Source organism: Lontra canadensis, unplaced genomic scaffold, assembly GCF_010015895.1.
Source record: "Lontra canadensis isolate GAN:19392208 unplaced genomic scaffold, GSC_riverotter_1.0 scaffold15, whole genome shotgun sequence".
Classification (NCBI taxonomy): domain Eukaryota; kingdom Metazoa; phylum Chordata; class Mammalia; order Carnivora; family Mustelidae; genus Lontra; species Lontra canadensis.
The window spans coordinates 459,771-480,758 of record NW_022631009.1 but is presented as its reverse complement, the minus strand read 5'-3'; the positions used below and the strand labels follow the sequence as shown (position 1 = coordinate 480,758).

Genomic DNA, 20,988 nt, shown 5'->3' with positions numbered 1-20,988 from the left:
GTGTATTTGATCACTGAAAGATTCCGGTTTCCATCTGTATAATGGGGGCGTGGACACGTGCTCCTCAGATTTGCCGTGGGAGAGAGAGAAGGCATGTGGGGGACTCGGCTCAGTGCCTGGCACAGTATAAACGCTCGGGAAACGGTGGACATTGTGTTAGTAGCTCGCTAGTGATGCGCTTTGGAATTAAAGGCTGTCGTTGGTGAGCAGGGTGAAGCATTATCTGGAGCAAAGACAGGCAACTTAAGACCACAGCTCCTGCTTGCAGAATGACGGCTACACAGAAGTGGCTGTAGCTTCCCGCCTTTTTTGTGCTTGACCTTAATCTCATGTCCAGTCTGGACTAGCCCTGGCCAGAGCCCCTCACCGCCTCCCCTGTATTCCACGGTTCCTTGCCCTTTCCTCAATATGAGGCCATCACCACAGGACATAATGGCCTGTTTACCAGACCTGGAGTTTCTTACTCATCTGCTAAATGTTTGCTGAATGAAGAAATGGAATGGAATAAATTGTGTTAGTGGGAGTGACCGTGGCGGGGGGGGGGGGGGCTGTTTTTCTCCTAAAACTGTTCAAGTAGCTTTTCCTTTTCCCCCCTTCAGGTGTCTAGCAACCAATAGGCTTAAAGTAGGCCACAACAGGAAGCGGGGGCCGGGGTGCTGTAGGGGAAATCCTACGGGCAGATTTTTCCTTATTGGGATTTTGCTCCATATGACAGGTACTTTCTGGTGAAAGGAGTCTGGAGCAGGGAGACTGGAAACGTGTGCACATTTCAAGCTTGAAGGACATAGAAACGTCCTTTAATCCATTTACAGTGCTCCCCACGAAAGCTGCCATTTTCCATGTGCACCAGGGCACTGGATCCCCCACGTGGCCCAAGGAGGAGGTAGTGTGAGAGCCCCACTTGGCTGGTAAGTCAGCCGAGGTCCCGAGGAGAGGAGTAATAAGGCGTGCAGACACTGAACAAGGGTGTACGACTCGGACTCAGACATCCCGTCTCTGAGGCCGGTACTCTCCCCCATGCTGGTTAGGATCCGGCGTCTTGTGGGTGATGGTACAGCGGTTGGGTCCAAGGATAAACAGGGAAAACAGGACCGACTCACTGAGACTCCCCCCAGCTCTGAGAATAATTCCCTGTGCAACCCCAAGCAAAGTACTGTACTTCTGTCTGCTCAAGAAGCAGCAGCCCACCGGCTGAAGGATAATAATAAATATCATTAGTAATAGTATTAGTTAATGTACCTGCTGACAGGTTTCTAAGCGTGTTACCTGTGTTGCCTCCCTCGATCCTACAGGGTGGGTTAGGGCTAATTAGGGGAAGGGGGAGGACAGAGCATTGAAGGAAAGGGATTAAGGAGAGCCGTGGGGCTGCCCCAGGCATGGGGGATTAGGGGTCAAGCAGGGAGCCCAGAACACAGAGGGGCAAGGTGAGGCAGGGCGAGACGAGCAAGGGCTGGACCCTGCAGGGCTTGGGAAGCTCTGGGGTAAGGAGTGTGGTCTCTATCCTGAGACAAAGAGGCATCCATGAGCTGCACCCCCACTCCCAGCCCCCGTACCACCTCGGCACACACTGTCCTTTCTCAAACTCGGACTAGAATTTATCTCCCACTTTTTTTGATACTGGGAATTTCTGAAAGGTGAGGACTGGGTCTTATTTATGTCTCTCCGGTGCTTAGCACACAATCAGGTATATACGAGTACTCAATAAATGACTATTAATCAAATGTCTAATATATTCAGGATTTAGGATGAACACACTCAATATTTAATAAGTAGATATCAGTACCTAGAATGCAACCGACCTTATGAAGGCATTTCTGCTATAAAATAATACACACATTCCTATGAAACTTTGCTTTCTAAAACATTCAAAAATCACAGCGCTCTGGGGGACCATGGGGGGACATCAGAGCACTCACAATCTACACAAGTCTCTACTGAAGCACAGTCCTTGTGATGATACAAGTGCGGTTCAACGGGCATGCTGAATTTTGAATTAAAAAAAAATCAGTAATCTAGGGTCTGAGTCGCTGCAGGGCTGTATTTTACAAAGGAAGAGGGGGACTTGATGGAAGGCGCTGGGGACTGGTCGAGGCTGGGAAGGCAGAAGGGGACGGAGGGCTTTCCCAGAAGTTCCGGGTAGAAGGGCAGCTGCAGCCTTTGCCGCAGGGTAGCAGAGATGGGTGGACTAGCCCATGGCCCTTGCACAATGACCCGTGAGAGCTGAGCAATAGGCGTTGCTAAGACAGAGCCCATGGCCACGCTGAGCCGAGAGGAGAGCGGCACAGGTGGGCATCTGCTGCACCCAGCTGTGTCCAGGTGCTCTGCATCCAGCTGCCATCATGTGGAGCAAAACATGAATGGGCTGGGAACATTTCGCCCATGACCCACTGTGACCTCCAGATTTGACTGACGTCATCCCCCCATCTACCTTATGTGAGCTCATCTGCCTTAGGGAAGCCAAGGCAGTGGAAGGAACGATCTATCGTGTAATATGTGAGTAACTGATAAACCAGGCACCCCAGATGGCCAGTTTCCATGGAGAAAGGTAACCGTCACATCCCCTGTGTGGGCTGTGGACCATTTTCCTCTTGACCCATGAGTCTCTTCCATAAATGCATTCAGTGAGCAGAGAGCCTCATAAGCCTGTGACATCATTGCTGTCCCCACCAAGAGCAGCTGAACTATCAGAGGACCTCAACCCCAAGCTACCCCGAAGCTCTGTGACCTCGGGAAAATCACTTAACCTCTCCATGCCTCATTTTCCTCACCTGCAAAATAGCACTGGTGACACTCCCCAAGTTCTTTAAAAGAGCTATTAGCTAATGGATGAAAAGCTCTTTCTAAACTCTAAAGGGCTTTACAGAGTATTGGCCTCCCTGCACGTCAGTGCCTGGGATACTAAGGTTCGATGGTCCCCTGGGGACCTCTTCCGCTGAATGGATAGTTCTAAGTACAAGGGGCCAGAGAGCTGGCCCTGGAATCCGCATTAATCAACCACTGGGATTAATGTAGAAGCTTGAATTCTCCTGCAGGAAGGAAGCCCAGAACCTTTAATTGGAAAATTTTTGTGGGCCCTCACGAAAGTGGGGAGGAGAGGAATCAGCCCACTGTGTGCAATGCCTCCCTCCCTGAGCGCTCTCTGGGATACTGAGGACCCTCCTGTTGTGGAGCCTGAGGTCGTCTACCCACCCCTGGCCGACTGCCCTTCCCTCAGCCCTCCCACCAAACCCACCCCTTCGACGCCCTCATTCCGCACTCCTCCAAGATCACACCATGGCGTGGGAACACTGGCTTGCTTGGGAATTGCACAAACATGGGCTTGGATCAGCTCTGCCACTTACTGGCCGTAAGACCACGATAGCCACATCGTAGCTTCTTGAACCTGTTTCCCCTCACCTGGAGAATGGGCTATGCCTGCCTGCCTGCCTGCCTGCCTTCCGTGGTTAGGGATGAATATTACTATCCCTCCCAAGATTGCCAAGGAGAACTCTGCAGACCTTAGTGTGCCCAGGAATCACCCGAGAAGCTTGTGGCAGAGGCAGGTTCCGACTCTGTAGGGTTGGGTGGGGCCTGAGACACCGTTCTTCCAGCAAGCTCCCGGGCGAGCGTCCCTTAGAAGAACAGCAGAGCAGGTGAATACAGTGCCCGGTGCGTGGTTACACGACCACAGGACGTATTGTCGTGAAGATTCTCCTCCCCATCCCCCCACCGCCGGTCAATAGGTTCTTCCTTGCAAACAGGCATAGATGAGCAGAGAACCCTCTGCTCACCGCAGAATTCTTAGGGAAACAAGAAAAAACAGGTTTTGCTTGGGAGGCAGGCTGGGTGTGGGGAGCGAGGAGCACGGCCTCCACGCTCATCAGCACGCTGCCCCACGCGCACACGTGCGCTGCAGGTGGGCCTCTGCCGGCTGCAGAAACCTCTAGAGCTCAGGCCTCAACTTGCCATGCTGGGAACGCAGCCTCCGAGCCGGGCACACGCCTTATTCCTCCGGCTACAGCTCTCCTGAGGAATTTTCAAAGCACACACAGGGTTCGCTTGGCAGGAGTCTCCCAGGATATAAATACGCATTTGGGGCTTTTGTTTTAAGGACTGCAGTATCTTTTGGACTTGAGGCCTGCGCACCGGGCTTTTCCCCTCACCTTCATCAAAATGGAACCACACACGGCCAGCCGCTGCTAGGACAGACCCCAGAGACTCAAGGAGAGCCGGAGTGAGGTGCGGGAGACACTCCCCACCCCGCCCCATCTGATCGTGCTTTTGGTTTCCCTCTCCTGAAAGGCCTGCTTCTCAGCGAGTTGCTGACTCACCCAGGGTGAGGGTCTTTCCCCTCCCCCCACCCTTCTCAGCATCACCACAAAGCCCAGAGGTTTTGAGGTTGGTTTAATGAGCAGCTTCGTCCTTCCCGGTCCTTCCCATTTCCTTTCCTTTCCTCTCCTTTCCCGTCCGGGCTCTCTGTCCCAGTCTCCCGGGGCCTCAGGGCTGCCTGGAAAGACAGTTGGATACCCAGTGGCTCTGCCCTGCTTTTAATATTGAGTTTCTCTTCTTTGTAGGTCTTGACACACCGACTGCTCTTGGAGTCAACATGTACCGAGATTCCCAGGATGTAAGCAATCCGGGACTGGTGAGTCACCACGTGTTGGCCAGAGTCTGGGCCTCCGTTGGATTTCAAGAAGGGAAAGGGAATGAGGACGGGGTGTGGGGCAGCCAGACCTGGAGCCTGTCTGGGGTGGGGGCAGCTGGCTTTCACAGCTCAGACTCTTGCTTCCCTCTAGATGGACCTAGAAATGGCACAGTGCAGAGAACCCAGGTGTGAGTCCCTTGGAATTCACTGGGGCCCTGCCAGTCCCTCCCTAGAAGCAAACCGAGGCTGTAGGTGCCTGGGTTTCCGTTCTCTGCTCACATGACAGCAGCTCAGATGGGCCATCCAGAGGGCCCGGGCTTGGAACTGTGTCCAGGGAACCTCTAACCAGGGCTAGGGAGATAATCTTTGAACAGAGAGGGAATAATCTGATTCACAGGTTTGTCACCCCCGGCCCTGAGGCGACCTGATCAATGAGAGGTGAGAAAGCCACGCATTTGCAGGGCTGTCTCTAAACATTCGCCCAGCCTAAGGACGAATTCCTAACAAAAGAGGTACTCCGAGGTGAAATAGGCATCAGCTGGAAGTAGTGAGTTCCCTGTCACTGGGAGAATGCAAGTGTGGGTTGCAGAAGCATCGATGTTGAAGAAAGGAGCAGTCTGGACTGGGGCAGTGTCTTACAGACTCTGTTCCTGGGATGCCCTGGAACACCCAGGGGTAGTAGGGTGAGGGGTGGGGGGCTTGTGAGCGCACACTCCCTCAGCACTGCCTGTTTGGTGGGGTTCTGCTGTAAAACTGTTTGGAAGTTGCTGGATGAGATGACCGTCGTGTCTTCCTAAGACCTGTTGTCCGTTGGCCCCTGCTGTACCCGCGCTACCTTCAGACAGCCACACATATGACGGCGCCTCACGTGCATGATGGGATGAGCAACTCTCCAAGCATGGTGGCCATTTTGATTAGAGGCTCTGGGGAGCCCTGTCCCCTGCCAAGAAGACCACCAAAAGATTAACCAGCTAGTCCTCCCATCGAGAGCTTTGATCCAGGCCACACAGACCAGAAGAAAAAGCCATGGGGGCCGCTGTGGCAGGATTCCCCTAGTAGCCTAGGCTGCGGGAGGACAGTGAGGGTGGCTTCCTAAGGGCGCCGGGGCTCTTTGGCAAGACCGGTACCACAGACTTAAGCTAGCGTGAGAAGAATCCCTCCCCAGACCCAGGTGCGGAATTTGGGCTGGAGGGACACACACTGTGAACGGGATGGTCTGAGGAATGAGCCCCCAGGCTTTCTTTGTGCTTTGTGACTGGGTCTTCTTGCCCTGGGCCTGGGTCAGCAGCAGCTGTAAATTTTTATCAAGGACCCCTGAGGACAGGGTGCCGTGGGAGGCTGGAGACAGGTTTTCTTTAAGAAACTGACAACACGGATGAGAATTGAGTTTGACAGCTGAGTCCTGAGCGCTGTGAAGGGCTGGCGGGGAGTGGGTGGGAGACAATGGATGGGAGGGGAGGGCTGAACAACACATGTGAGCCATGCCTGGATGCTTTCTTGGCAAAGCTTTAAGCAGGAGTGGGGCTTTGAAGGCAGGGACTGTGTCTTTGATTCACAGCACTTGGCACATAGTAGGTGCTCAGTAAGTGATCGTCAAATGACCAGAAAGGAAAGTGATGGGGAGGCGCCATGGGAGGTGATGGCTAGTTAAGAGGAGCAGGACCCCTTTAGTCCATCACCCCAGGTTCAAATCCTGCCTCTTCCACTAGCTGCAGGGTCGGGGGCCATGATCTTATATACTTCAGTCTTCTCGGCTGATAGCAGGATTGTGATAACACCTACCACAGAGGGGGGCTGGGAGGAGTCCGTGAATCAACTCCTATCCAGCCGCTTGGCCCTGGGCCAGTACATAGTAAGTGCCCAATAAACAGGAGCCCTAGTCTTCTACATGAGGGACATGACCCTGGATGAAGGTTCAGTGTTGGGACAGCGTGAGGCAGAAGACAGAGCTCTGGGCTGGGAGTCAGGAGCTCGGGCTTAACTGGGGTTTGTGGGGACAGGGAAGCGATTGCACCCCTGAGCCCACTCTGTAAAATGGAGATGCTATGAGAAGACGGCTCTGTTTGTCCCGGCGCTCTCTCTGATGCGCCGTTGTAATCCCGGCACCCAGCGGAAGGCAAGGGCTGCTCAGCCATTTATTACTTGCTGGGGGCCCTCCTGGAAAGTGGTCTGACTTCCCAGGACCTCCCTGTCCCCCAGTGAACTGAAAACCAGGGCGAGCCTCCTCCTCTTGCAAATGATCTTAACAACTTGAAAAGCACCGTGCAGAAGAAAGATTCTGTTGATACAGATGGAAAATCATTTAAGAGCTGAGTTTGGGTGGCATGAACTTGAGCCTCACAGCCAGTGCCCCGTCCCCCATCCCCTCCTGAGTGAGGTCTGGCTGCCTCTTCAGCTGGGAGATGGATTCTCAGAACAATGCTTCAGTTTATAAAAGGCGCCACACACCACACTGGGACTCGTAGCAGGGTTCAGATAAAAATTGCACTTGCCTGAACTGGGTATAGCTAGCATCTGCGGAAGTCCAAGCCTCACACTCCACAAGTGCCCGTATTTGCCCTGCAGGCAGACCTAGAAGGATCTAGACGGCATTGCCGGGGGGGCCCCTGGAGGATGGTATGGGTACACACCACTAAGAGACACCTGCGCAGCTTGGACTGCTGGAAAAGCGGGAGATAACACTAGGCAGGCAGGCTAAATGGGGGCATACTGCCGGCCCATTCAAGTGGCCACCTCTGAAACCCTATCTGGGCTCGGGGGCCAGGGTACCGTCTCCCAGGGTGCGCTCCAGGCTGTTCGGGTGTGGGCCAAGTGCCAACAAGCCGAGCGAGGCCCGCGTCTCCAACATGGGTCAAGGAGTGCCCGCTGCACAGGTGTGCGTCCCGCAGGTGTGGGGAGCCCAGGACCCAAAGGAAAGAAGTGTGTGGAGAGGCAGGGTGATGGTGTTACAGGTGGGGTAGCATAGGGATCAGGGAATAGGAATTAAAGCAGGATGGCAGGCAGTAAGCAACAGAGAAGCGGCAATCAGGGACCTAACAAGAATAAAAACGCCAGGCACCTTTTATGGAGACCCAAGCATGTGCGTGTCTTAGTGACCGAGGATGACCCCTCCACCAGGGGCGCTAGAGAGCACAAAGCGCAGGAGCTGCTAGGACGCATGCGTCAAGTCACCTAAAGTAAGTGTGGGCAAGGTTCCCCAGAGCTCCACACTCCGGAGGGAACCCCCCATCCCTCCCGTGAAAGTTCAGCCCCTCGCTTTAACCTCACTATAAGTAGGTGAGACCCAAGCCTACTTGGGTCTTGAGAGGGGCGGCTCCCTCTCAGAGCCCGCTCGCACTCACTTCTTGAGTATGTACCTTCCCTTTCAGTAAACTCTTTGCTGTTTCTTTTTCTTAAAAAAAAAAAATAAATAAATAAATTGCATTTTCCTGAGACATTTATCAGGCATTAGCAGTAGAGCTGGACTATAGAATGAGCTCATCCATGGGCCTGCCTTTTGTCCCTGCCCATTATGCTGTGACCCTAGCTGGATTGTAGGACTGTAGAGTGAGCCAAAGCCATCTAGGGCCCAGGCACTGCCCCCAGTGCCTGCGGGCTCTTAAAAAATGTCTGACATTTTGGCAAGTGACCCCCACTTCACTGGTACCTTTAGTGGGAAGGGACCAGGGATGAAGGACCTTCCCGAGCAGCTTCAAAGGGGAAGCATTCAGGGGAAAGAAGCCCCAGTCCCTGGCTCTGTCATGTCTGCAGCTTCTCTCAGCTTCTGTGCCGCCTCTGTTTAGATGAGATACTGGGCTAGGGCAGGGATGGTAAATAGATTTCATCTTTTGGACTCTGATCAATTGCTCATGTCTGCAGGGGCAGGGTGTTGTGAAGGAGTCTGGGGAATATCCAGGAAATGGTGTGCCACAATGGATTAGTGATGTCTGCTGAGGCAGCCGTGATGGGAGAGAGGACTTGTGGCGTCCGGGCCAGTTCTTGGCATTCCGGCATAAAGCAATTTCTAAAACCAGTCACTCACTACCCCTATACTTTGGACTTTCCAGTCAGCAGCCTTGTTTTACATCAGAGAGGCGAAGCCTAGGCACAGCTTCGTTAACCTGGACCACGTTAGAGCCAACCCAAGTAAGTGAGAAGTCTTCATCGTCGGGCGGCTCCTGGATACAGGGGCACTGTTCCCTTTCAGTGAATGGAATCAAATGAGCTAGCAACTAGGTAACTGGCCCCAGTGCAGGGGACCACAGTGATCCATGCTTAGCAAGTCTGACCACACGACTGAGCGTGCCTGACCCATTCTAGGATGCGTACTCTGGGCGCTGACGATGGGTACGACCGAAACGCTAATGAAAGCGGGATGTTTTTGAGGTAGAAAATCATTCAATGGGCAGCTTGGCTTCTATTTCAAATTGCCAGAGAATTTGAATTAGACTTGGCTGCACTCGCTGGGAATAAGCTGTTTTTGCAGAATTATATGCACAAGATGAGACAAAACAGTCCAGAACTAGATTTTCCCTGAGTTTCCTGATCTGTAAAATGGGGAAATAATACACCCCACAGGACCATCCGGGAGAGTAAGTGAGATAAAAGGCGGAAGAGACCTCGCAGGCGATCTCGCTCCCAAAAAGATGGTCAAAACACTGCTATTCCTTCTCCCCCGTACCACCTCCTATCTATAGTCCCCCTGAAAGCATAGCTCTCTTCTTACAATATGTTCGAGAAAATGCTGTTACAGATAGATTTTTTTAAAATAGCACCATACTTTTCGAATGACTCCTGTTAGCTTTTCTCAGAGGCTCTTCCTTCTTATTCTCAATGATTTTTCAATGGGAAAGGTCCCCTTAAACCTTAAACTTGAGTTACCTTTGGTCCTCTGGGTGGAGTAGTAGATGTTCCCGGGGTCCTGACGGGCACAGGTGTGAAGGCTTTCGTTGCACGTCTGTCCGGAGGATGCTGAGCCACACAGTGAGCAGACCATGTCCACAACTTCCCTTAGACTCAGCAAGTGTCAAAATCCAAACGCCACACCCAGTATAGGGAGAGTCGGGACAGCGAAGGTGGCCAAATGTCGGGTAGGTACGAAGTGATTGGAGTGTAGGCATACCAAAGGAGGGCATCTATTGTTAAAAACGGGTAAGAAATTTGAAATGGAACTCCCGTTTCAGCCTTAGCCCCTGACAATCTTCAGGAGAAAGATGAAGTTCTCACTCAAGAAAAATCAAGACCAATTAAATCTCTGAGGCAGGGAGAGGAACCCACATGGCTGGAGGAACAAGACCCCTGGTCACAGAAGCCAGCGGCGGGGGCGGTGGGGGTGGGGCAGGCCTGGGAAGCCCGGGAGAGTTTGTAGGACTCCTGGCTTGTTGGCTGAGAGGAGAGGTTCTAAGGGGGCAACAGAGCAGTGCACACACACCCTTCCTCCTGGCTTCCTGGAGCGTCTGCCCCATCCTCTCTGGCCTTGGCCTGGACAACCTCATGCTTCTCTGTTGTCCTCTTTCCTGAGGCCTGGAGCAGAATGGTTCTGCAGCCCATGCCATGCTTCCCTGCCCGAGGAGCCTCCTTTGCCCCACCCCAGGAGAAGGCCTGGCCAGCGAAAGATGAGTGGGTCCCTCACTCTCCCTCTCCTTCTTCCTCCTGAGCCTCCACTCCCTGTGTCATAACACTGCCAGGGTTCCCACGGCAGTTGAGATGGGCTGGGTCTGATGAGTCAAAGCCCGGAGATCTCAGACACCATGCTCAGGACTGGACTGCCTGTAAGAAGCAGCAAGCAGCTTTCAGAAGTTTGAAACCAGGCAGGTGATGTGATGCGGTCTCCGGTTTAGAAACATGATGTGGTCATAGCGCAGAGGGTGGGCTGAGGTAGAACAGAGCAAAGGCAGGGTGGACACACAGACAGACAGACGCGGTCAGAAGGCAGCAGCGGAGAGCTGGCCCTGGAGAGAAGGCGTGGCCCTGAGTGGGGGACGGGCAGTCACAGCAGGGGTAGAGCGATGGGACTTGCTCCCAGGGTACCCATTCAGAGAAAGCATTGACTGGCCTGGAACACAGAAAGTGAGGACAGGGGAGTCAAGAGGGAGCCCTCAGCGCCTGGCTTAGAAACCTGGGAGTGATCCTGCTGAGCTGGGGAGCGAACAGAGGGAGAACGTGCCAGGTGGTACACAAGTATTTGACGCACTTGTGGGATGCGCAGAGACTGGGAGGCAGTGGAGAGCGATGGTGAAGTGGCTGGTCTCAGGGAGTCCCAACGGTAGGAATCCAAATCCTGACTCGGCCACTTACTAGTGGTGTGACCCTGGAGGGGTCATTTCCTTGTCCAGAGCCTCAGTGTCTTCATCTGTGTAATGGGGATTACGCAGTTCTTAGCTGCCTGAGAGGCTGTACAGGTCAGTGCAGGAGTATCAGGAGCTATGGCTGGCACAGAGCGAGTGCTCAATAAGAGGATGCTTGCGTCCCATTAGCAGCGGTCTTGCTGTTAGTTTCGGTGTCAGCATTTGTGTCACCATCCTGCTGGAAATGTCCAACACGGGCAATAGGCCATTTCAGGACAGGATGGACTAATTCAGGAGTCATCCATATCTAGGTCTGTGGTTGTCACCCTGATGGGGGTAGTCCTGGGGGAGGAAGAGAGAACCATCATCTGGGTTCTTCTCAAACTGTGTCACCCTCCCCAATGGTGGCACACCCCCCCACCCCGCCCTCGCTGTCCCGTGAAAAATCAGCATGGGCAACTGTCACCATCACCAAAGGGCATGTGCCATATCCCTCCAGCCGACTGGGGAGGCGCGAAGATGGACAGACAGCTGACAGAGGGGCAAGGCAAGGCCACGGGGTGATTGCATTCTCTCTCGGGGATGGCTCAGAGCAGAAAACAGAACCTGGGGATGCTATCGGCATTTAAGAGGCAAGACCAGAAAAAAAAAAAAAAAAAGTACTCATTTGGGAAACCAAGCTACCACTATCCCAGGTGCCACCGATCTGAAATGTGCTCGGCCCTGCTGGACTAGACGTGAAGACCCCATCGGGGGGGTGTGCTTCTCCACAGGTCCGGGTATGAGTTCACATTCGGGAGTGTGTGAGGGGCTTTTTGCTCCTTCCTCCAGCTCCTCTTGCTCCTGCTCCAGGAGAGATGGCGTCCCGCTTTCCCCTGTGTCTGTCTGACACCCCACCCTACAGCCCTGCCCTCAACCCGGTTCTGTGGTCTTTCAGAGCCCAGACATCACTGGCCAAGGAAATGATAACAGTTGAAACTAGTAGGTAACAGTACTTAAGTGGGTATTTGATGATATTAGTCAGACTTTTAGTTACAAGCTGGAGATCCAATTCAAGCTGACCGAAGTCCAAAACAAAAAAGCAGTTCATGTCATTGGAAAGTCTGAGCTGGCCTGGCTTTGAGCCCAACAGGACCTAAACCATGTCAGCAGGCTTCGCTTCTCCCCATCCCGAGACTCCGATGTCTTCTGTGCGGGTTTTGCTCAGCCAAGTTTCCCCCCAAAGATCCAGCAGCTTCTCTCGCCAACCCCCATGGGAAGAGGGCTTGGCTTTGACGGCCATCCCAGCAAGTGTCCTGGAATGGAGAGGTTCGGGTCACGTGTCCCACCAAGCGGAAGCCCAGGGTGGCTGGTTGAGCAGCGCTGGTGAGCACACACAGGAAGCTTCTCCTTTCTGTCACAAATGGTGTGTCAGTTCCCTCTTTCCCTTTGCTGTGATAACAAATACTTTGTGCCTGAAACCACACAAGCTTACAGTCCTGGAGGTCAGAAGTCTGAAAGAGGTCTCACTGAGCTAAAATCAGGGTGTCAGCAAGATGCATGCCTTTCCGGAGGCTCTAGGGGTGAATTCCACGGCTTGCCTTTTCCAGCTTCTCAAAGCTTCCCTAATTCCTTAGTTCATGGCCTCTTCCATCTTCAAAGCCAGCGATGGCCAGTCGAGTTTCCCTCCTACTGCATCACTCTGAAACTGATTCTTCTGCCCATCTTTTCAGCCTCTAACATCTCTTGCGATGCATTGTGCCTACCCAGATAATCCATGTACTCTCTTTATTTTAAAGTCAGCTGATTGGCAACCTTAAGTCCTCTTTGCCATTTAAAGTAACATATTCACAGATTCTGAGGATTAGGGCTTGAGCCTCTCTGGGGGCTGTTTTTCTCTCCTGCCACCATCATTGTCACAACTGTTGTGACATCTGCCCAGCACTGGGCATGTCCGAGGCCATTTGCTAACCCCGTAACCACCCAGAGGGAGGGTACAGCAAATATCCCCCACTTTACCATAAGGACACTGAAGACCAAAAGGTTCATCATTTCCAAGGTCACAGACTCAGTAACAGTAGAGCCGGGACAGGATCACAGACCGACCAGACCCCAGAGTCTGGCTCCTTCCTGGGTCAGCTGGTGGAGGAGGTCTGGAGTCGCAAAATGATAGAGCACAGAGATTGTTTTCAACGTAGTGGAGGTGGATGGCTGGGGTGGTGGGAAGATGGTCTGGCGCCAGACCTCTGGGTTTATGTGCCAGCTCTGTCCTTTACTAGCAGCGTGACCTTGGCCGAGTCACCCTACTTTTCTGTGCCTCCCTTCGTAAACTCTAGAATGAGCAGTGCAGGACTGCAAGGAATCACCGGGGCTGGTTTTATTTTGTTTTTTAAAGTCAAACAAATTCCTAGGCCCAAGTTTTTCTTTTTTATGTGTAGCTTCAACCCGCTGTTAGTGGGAGAAGAAGCCATGTATGCGTCGCCTTTCACTTTGCTTTCCTCTGTTTCCTGTTTCCTCCTAAGACAGCATGGCAAGGATCAGCCAACTATGCCTATCTCTGAGCAGCCTGTGTGCTAAGAATGGTTTTATATTTTTAAAGGATATATATATATATGCAACAGAGACTGCATGTGACCCACCAAGCCTAAAATATTGACTATCTGGCCCTTTCCAGAAAATGTTTGCCGACCTCGGAAAGAACTTGGCGTGGCAGCAGAGTTGACCAGACCTGGGTTTGGATCCTGCCCTGGATGGTCAGGGCCCAGTTAGACCTTTAGACCATGAAAGCACCATGGGGCCTCTCTTGGGGCTTTTCCTTCTGGTAGTGGCAGGGCAGGGGTGACGGTCAGTGTATGATCGAGCACATACTCTGGCCAAGCGCCGTGGAATCTGGACTATAATCCCCGTCACTGGCCCTCTGAGCACGCATGGTCATGACCCCTCTGACACGTGGGGAAACAAGCAGCTTGGGAGAGCGGCCACTCCCTCAGGAGCGGCACAGGGGGAGGAGATGGAGCCGGGATTTGAACCCAGGTGGTCTGAGCCTGTGCGCTGCCTCTTTGTTGTTGCCATCGGTCCTCCTTTCAGGCAAGGAAACTGTTGACCGTGCCTGCCCCCGTTTACTTTCCTGACCTCTCTGACTTTCCCTAACTCTCTCTGGCAAAAGTCCTTCTCACTGTAAAATGGGAGAGTGGGCAGAAACAGCTCTAATGAGTTTGTGGAAGATTTTGGTTCCAGCTTTCATCCATCCATCCATCCTTCTGTATATCCATCCATCCTTCTGTCCATCCATCTGTCCATCCATCCATGCAGCAAACAGTACAGCACCAGGGACTGGTGAGGGAACATGTCTTTAACGGTGACAACGGGGGCAAACCCCAAGTCCCTGGGTCCTCTACGTTCATCGTGATGGGGAGGCACACAGGGAAACTCATGAAATCTCATCACACACTTGATTAATATGCTATAATTTGGGCAGCACCAGCCTATGACAGTACCCCTCCCCCACCCAGTTGCCATGGCGACATTAGTTCAACAAACAGCTCCTTGATAGTTAACAAAAATGATGCTCCCGACAGGCAAGCAGAAGAGCAACCGCATTACAAAGGGGTTCAAGGGGTCTACGAGAACATTTCCGTCTGAGGCCGTCACTTTCCCCTGATCCCTCTATGCGCGCCGTCCGTCGCCAGAAAATACAAGTGTTCTGGGGGCTGGAAGCCCGCGTGATGCCAGCTCTGTTCGGTGCAGCAACCAAGAGTCGTCCCTTCTTTAATGCAGAATGTCACAACGGCTCCGTGAGGACGGGTAGCGTGATAGCATTATTAAACGCTTCTTTATACACCAATCTACTAATTTCACCCCTGCTCGCCTGAGGCTGCTGAAAGCCTTGTTTGCTTCCTGTGTCTTGAATCCAGCTGGATTGTGAGACGGCGTGTGGAGAGCCCGGAGCATGTGTGTGCCACTGTGAGAAGGAGCTCGTTTCCTCTCCAAGGCACCATCTGGTCCCACCCGGCCGATTCAGGAAGGAGCAGGTGCAGGGATCAGGAGACCCAGTCCTCTGCCCTCAAGGGGACCGATGCCGAAAGAGAAAAGACTGGGGGGACACAGAACGTTCTGTGGCAGCCTCCCCTAATACGGTGGTCTGACATGTGCTAAGCACTGAGAAGGCACAAATTAATTACACATCCCGGACCCCCAGTGGGAAGGATGGGTGAAGAACTATAATAAAGTGGGGAGAATGGAGAGGGCTGTCAGGGTGATCTGTTGGCTGTGTGCTCTTAGGGAGGTTACTTAACTTCTCAGTGCCTCTGTTTTTGTTATTTTTTTTTTCATCCAGAAACTGGAGATAACACTACCTATACGACAAACTGTTGTCATGAGGTTTAAAAAATGAAATAAACGTATAAAAAGCACGAAAACAGTTCTTAAAATACTAAAAACAGTAGGCACATGGTAAGTATTAAGTAACTGCTCGCCAGGATTTCAGGTTCCCATGGCACCATGCATACAATTATAATAATAGCTCACATCTATCAAGGGCTTACCGTGCCTCTCACAATGCCGTGTGTGCTGGCACCGTACTATCTCATTTAATCTGCATGGCAGTCCTGTGAGCTAGGGCCTCTCCTTACCTTTGCCGCCGTGCAGACGGGGAGGCTGGGGCTCACAGGGGTTGGGGAGCTTGCTCGAAGTTGTGAGACTGCTAGGGGGAGGGGAGGGGGTGTAGTTGGTCTGTGATTGTCACCTGGCAAAAGGTGGGAGTGGCACTGGGGGCGGGGGCACAGGCATCCCGCTGGCAGCCCCTGGGAGGGCCCTCTGGGGATGGCAGCAGGAGGTGCCTTGAAGGCTCCTGCCTCTTCACAGTTAAAGGACAGATTGTGAAGGCAGAGGAACAATTCTAAGGAGGAGGACTCTGGGGGGCTTAGAGCAGCTGCATTTGGAGGAAAACCACAGTCTGGGGGATTCGCCAAAAGGCAGATTCTTGACCTGGAATGGGTGCTTCTCATAAGTAGGACCTATCTATTTAAAATGTACTTTAGAATTTTATTTTAAAGAAGTGGATTGGAAGAGGAAGGGTGAGACATAAGGGGGAGAGAAAAGCCTTTCGAATTTTCCATGTTCTGGTATCGGGATTTCGTTGGCATGATGCTACAGTGTCTACATTAAGCCGGCGTGTGTATGGAAAATGGACACATTTTGCGCCAGTATCTCCAACAACAGAGAAAGGATAGTTTAGATTGTGTAGCAAATTCTAACGAAACCCAGAGCATACTGTACTTTTTAATATGCACATATGGGTGTGTGTGTATCCATTACTTATCGCCATGAGAGCCCTTCATAACAGCCAGCCACCAGCCTCACTAGTGAATGACAAGAAGCGTTTAGTTAGCTTGTAATCTACAGGTGTTAGCCTTTGTGGGTTGGGCTCACTCATGAACCCAGCAGTCGGATACCTTAGCTAAAGGTTAAGTGGCTCTGCTGATCGTGGCTGGGTTTACCCAGATCTTTGGGATTGGCTGATCTAAGATGATCTCAGCTGGGGCGACAGGGGTGAGTCGAGCAAGTGCCACACGTGGTTAGCCCTGCCTCTTGCTCAGGCATGTTCTCATGGTGGTGGCCGAGGAGCAAGGGCGTAAGCTGGAAGGGGCCAGCGCTTCTGCAAGCCTTGTCTTGCATCTTGTCTGCTAGCAGACATCCGGTAGGCCAACGCAAGTCACATGGCCAGTGTCACAGTGGGAGGCCTTAGCAAGGTTACGGGTCCAAGTGTACAGGTGGACACAGGGAGGGGATCCAGAATCAGGAATGTTATTGCAACCAATAACATATTTCCCAAAATCCACCAGATGAAAGTATCAAGCCATCTGGGAGGGGGAATCCTCAAAGACAAACTTGGAATAGTCATATCATTTCTTCTGGTCTAGGAGCTACAAGGTCACCTTGACCGCAAAGGGAGTCCTCGATGCATGGCATTTAAGTCAGCATCTTTGTCTTCAACATGACACCTGATCCCTGACCCATGGTGCATGCAGTGACCAGTAGGACCCATCACTAGAGAGGAAAGGGGGACCTGGCATACTCCCAGCAGCACTTGGTTCGGATACACGGCTTGTCCTAAGCTGCTTCTCCACGGAGCAGGGACAGTACGCCTCTGGGAGCTCAAGGTTAGCCGTGTGCCTCCTGGCAGAACTTGGTACCCAAGGTTTGCCCTAAAGGCAGTTTGTCTAGAAATACAGGTCAAATGAAACGAAGATCTATCTAAGGACTTCTTTTTTATTCCACATCTTTTTTTTAAATAGTAGCCCAATACCTTGAGTTTATGTCATACTTGATACTTCTCATAACAGTAAGGACGAGCATTATTCCCACTTCCCAGATGAGGAAACTGAGGCCCAGGGAGATGAAGTGATTTTCTCCAAGTGGCAAAGCCAGGTGTGGAATGCAGCTCTCTCCCTCTCTCCCTCTCTCTCTCCCACCACTGATCTCCAACTCAGCCATAGGGATGGCGTTCAGATCCTGGCTCTGCCTCTTGTAGACATGTGGCCTTGGATATGTCACTTCCCTGACTCCCCGGGCCCCTGGGGAGAATCTTACCTCCCTGATTGGGCTGTCATGAGACGGAAATGAGTTTACGATGAATGACTAAGATTCTTGAGTTGGAAGTGCTCCTAGCGCTCTCCCTTAATCCTCAAAACCACTATGAGAGAAGTACCATTCTTACCCCATTTTTATCACTGGGAAGCTAAGGTTCAGTGACAGAGTGCCCTGCCAGAAGTCTCCCCACGGCAGAGCTGGGGCTTGGACACAGGCTGCCCACCCCCAGAGCCCGGGAGTTTCTGCTTCCCACATGAAGATTCAGCAAGGACACTGATAATACAAGCCACCATTGTCCCTCTGGAAGCTTGAGATGGAGAAGCACAGTGGAGAGAATGTGCCCCAGAGAAGCAAAGGTAAAACCCTGCCCCCACTCTAACGAGCAAGGAAAACAGACACTGGCCAGGCATCGCGTCCCTTCGGACAACGGGAGCTCCATGTTCGAGAGCCCCTGGGTTCACACCCCCGAAAACAACAGGGAGAAAAATCCTACGAAAGCTGAGTCCCCTGAGCCCGATGACTCGGAAGGCAGTGATGTCATCTCTGTAAGTCCTCCCACCTGACGAGCCCTGAACGACCTAGATGACCAGATTCCTCTGGTTCGGATGCATTCTCGCCACCAGTTAGCGTTGTTGCTCACGGGAGCTCCTCCATCCTCCTCCTCACACACCAGGTCTCAGTAAAGCTTTCTAAGCATCTTGACATCAGCGCCTTTTAACTCCTGGAGGGAGGTTGGAGCAGGGATGAGTATCTGCTTTACAGTTAAAAAAACAAGAAAACAAAGGCTGGAGCAGTGCCAGCCTTTAGGGGAGGCAAGAGAGGTCAAGGCCAACACAAACTAAAACCATTCCTCTGTGTTCAGTCAGAATCTTGGGTCCAGATTTCTGTTTTATCATTTACTATCTGTGTGATCTTGGGGAGGTTACTTGATTTCTCTGTGCCTCTGTTTGCCCCTCCGGCAAGTGGGGTGAATAGTGTTTACCTCTTAGAAATGGTAAGAGAGGGGCACCTGGGTGGCTCAGTGGGTTAAAGCCTCTGCCTTCAGCTCAGGTCATGACTCTAGGGTCCTGGGATGGAGCCCCGCATCGGGCTCCCTGCCCGGCGGGGAGCCTGCTTCTCTTCCTCTCTCTCTGCCTGCCTCTCTGCCTACTTGTGATCTCTGTCTGTCAAATAAATAAAATAAAATCTTTTAAAAATAAATAAATAAATTATAAATAAATAAAAGGAAAAAGAAATGGTAAGAGAATCGAGCAGTTTGTCCCTGTCACGGGTTTCCAGCGGTCTCTAGAAGGAACAGACGAAGCATGGGCTAGATGCTACCTGTTGCCATTACTCCGAGCCCTTTTGATGAATCGCAAATGGAAACAAAGTAGGGCTTGACAAGTGTAATTTGTGGACAGAATCCTTATTGGGGATGAGAATGGAATCGCGAAGATATCTCGGGGGATGAAGATACCAAGGAGTCCATGAGGACAGGTGATGTGCCAAGGTCTCCCTGCTGATGAGAGGCCCCACGGAGAGGAGAGCCCACCTTCTCTGACCCCCAGATCTAGACCCGCACCCGTGTCACTAATGGAAACTCCCTGTCGCCGGCAAATTTCATGGAGCTGTGAACCCAGGTTTGCATTAGCCGTGCAAAAAGGATTCAGTGTGTATCTGAGCACACTTAATTAAGCACTAGGTTTAATTAACTTAAATCAATCTCCCTCCCTACTCCCGTGCCCCCCTGAAAAGTATAGTCCTTAACTGGAAGTTCTGATTTTAGCTGTTTCTAATCAGACTCAAAATTGCTAGCTTGTTGTCTTAATCTGCCCCTGAGATATCAGCCTTCCCTGTGTGATTAATCTTTCCTTTCTTTGGCCATGTTTCAGACAGAGACGAGCTTTGCTCCGCAGCTTATCATGTTGTGGTTATTGTTCCCTGAAAGGGATGAATGGGAGCCACCGCCTTTCCTTGCATCATATGTCAAACACCTGCACCCACACACCCCTCGTTTTATTTTTCATTCCAAAGCCAGCAGATGAGCTTTGCACTTTTGCAACTTGGCTCCACCCTCAAGAACCTTCATTAATTAAAAAAAAATTTTTTTTCTTCCTTTCGATAAAGAATAGTGACCTGCCCCAAATTGCAATATAATGAAATGCACAAAACCGGACCTTGGGTCCCCTGGAATTTCTCCTTTTCCTCCCAAGCCCACCAGGGGCAACTGTGATGCCTGCCACCTCCGAGGCCTCCTTCAGCCTTCCCGGTCCAGACCCCATGTCTCACCTGGACCTGAGGGGTTCCCCGCTCAGGTCTGGCTAGCCCTGCTGCTTACAATCCATCCTTCATACCTCAGCTAGAATTACCTTTTTAATATACAAACCAAATCACGCCACTCCCAAGGATTGTAACCAGTGAATAGCTTCTCACTGCAATTCAGCAGATGTCCAGACTCCGTCCCCTGACTGCCCGAACCCTAAATAAAAGATCCTGCCTTCTCCGCCCATCCAGCCTATACCCTCTCCTCCACTGAGCATCAGTCATGCGGGCTTTCTTCCTGTCCTCGGGGACACCAAGCCTCTTTCTACCTTTTGTACTTGCCGCTCCCTCCATGTGCAATGTTGTATCCTAACCCGGGTTCCCGAGAGAACACAGGCTGTGACAAGGCTGCTAATGCTTGATGAGGGGACCGGGACAGATGTGCAGTCCCAGGCAGCAGTGAAAACAAGGGGAAAGGGAAGTAAGAAAGAGAAGACAATGCTGGATCACTGGGCAGGTTAAGCGCTTAAGTCCGACTCTTGATTTTGGCTCAGGTCATGAACTCAGGATCGTGAGATCAAGCCCCACATCAGGTTCTGTGCTGGGCCTGGAGCCTGCTTAAGATTCTCTCTCTGCTTCTCCCTATCTCCTCCCCTCTCCCCCCGACTCCCCTGTATGGGCTCACTTTCTCTCTGAAAAAAAAAAAAAAAAAAAAAAAAAAGCAGTTAGCACAGTTTTACACATTACATGTGGTTTAGGCGTTTTCCTTTGCGACAAGACCTGTGTGTTTAAGGAGCCAGGTAGCAGAAGGTGGCAGCTTGTGGGTTAGTGTGAGGTGGTAGAGGGAAGGTGGAACCTGAAGAAAGCTAGAACACCAGCTGTGGCTCATAACACACAAGGTGAACTGAGGTAGCCGGTGCACACTGAAGGTGTGTGCATCCGTGCGGTGTGTGTATTTCGGTGTGGTCCAGTCCAGTTGGATAGAGTCTGTCCACCTTCCGTTTCTGGTGGATGAACTTGGCCATGAGCACATGAGAAACCCATGCCATATTCCACTCTTAACACAGTAGTCCTGTTGGAACAGACTTGATTTTCAAGACAGGCATTAGGGCAGACCCGACAGGGTTGTGTCTCAGAAAAGCCCATTGGGGTGAGAGCTCCTCCTCACCTCCTGTCTCACTCATCCCAGCTCCCTGTCAGTTCTGACTCTCCTTCTTGCTCAGGGGGCCGAGCTGACCCCTGGGACAGCCACCAGAGAAGCCAGAGCCCTTAGAAGGGCTGATCTGA

General features: G+C 51.9%; 1 protein-coding gene across 2 annotated transcripts in view; it reads left to right on the top strand.

Moving 5' to 3' along the window:
- Window positions 1-20,988, top strand: part of ZHX2 (zinc fingers and homeoboxes 2) — a 153,548-nt gene that overhangs the window by 66,188 nt on the left and 66,372 nt on the right. For both annotated transcript variants that reach the window (XM_032858405.1, XM_032858406.1), the window contains exon 2: window positions 4,554-4,624. The gene's annotated coding sequence lies outside the window, so the exon portion shown is untranslated. The remainder of the gene's footprint in view (window positions 1-4,553; window positions 4,625-20,988) is intronic.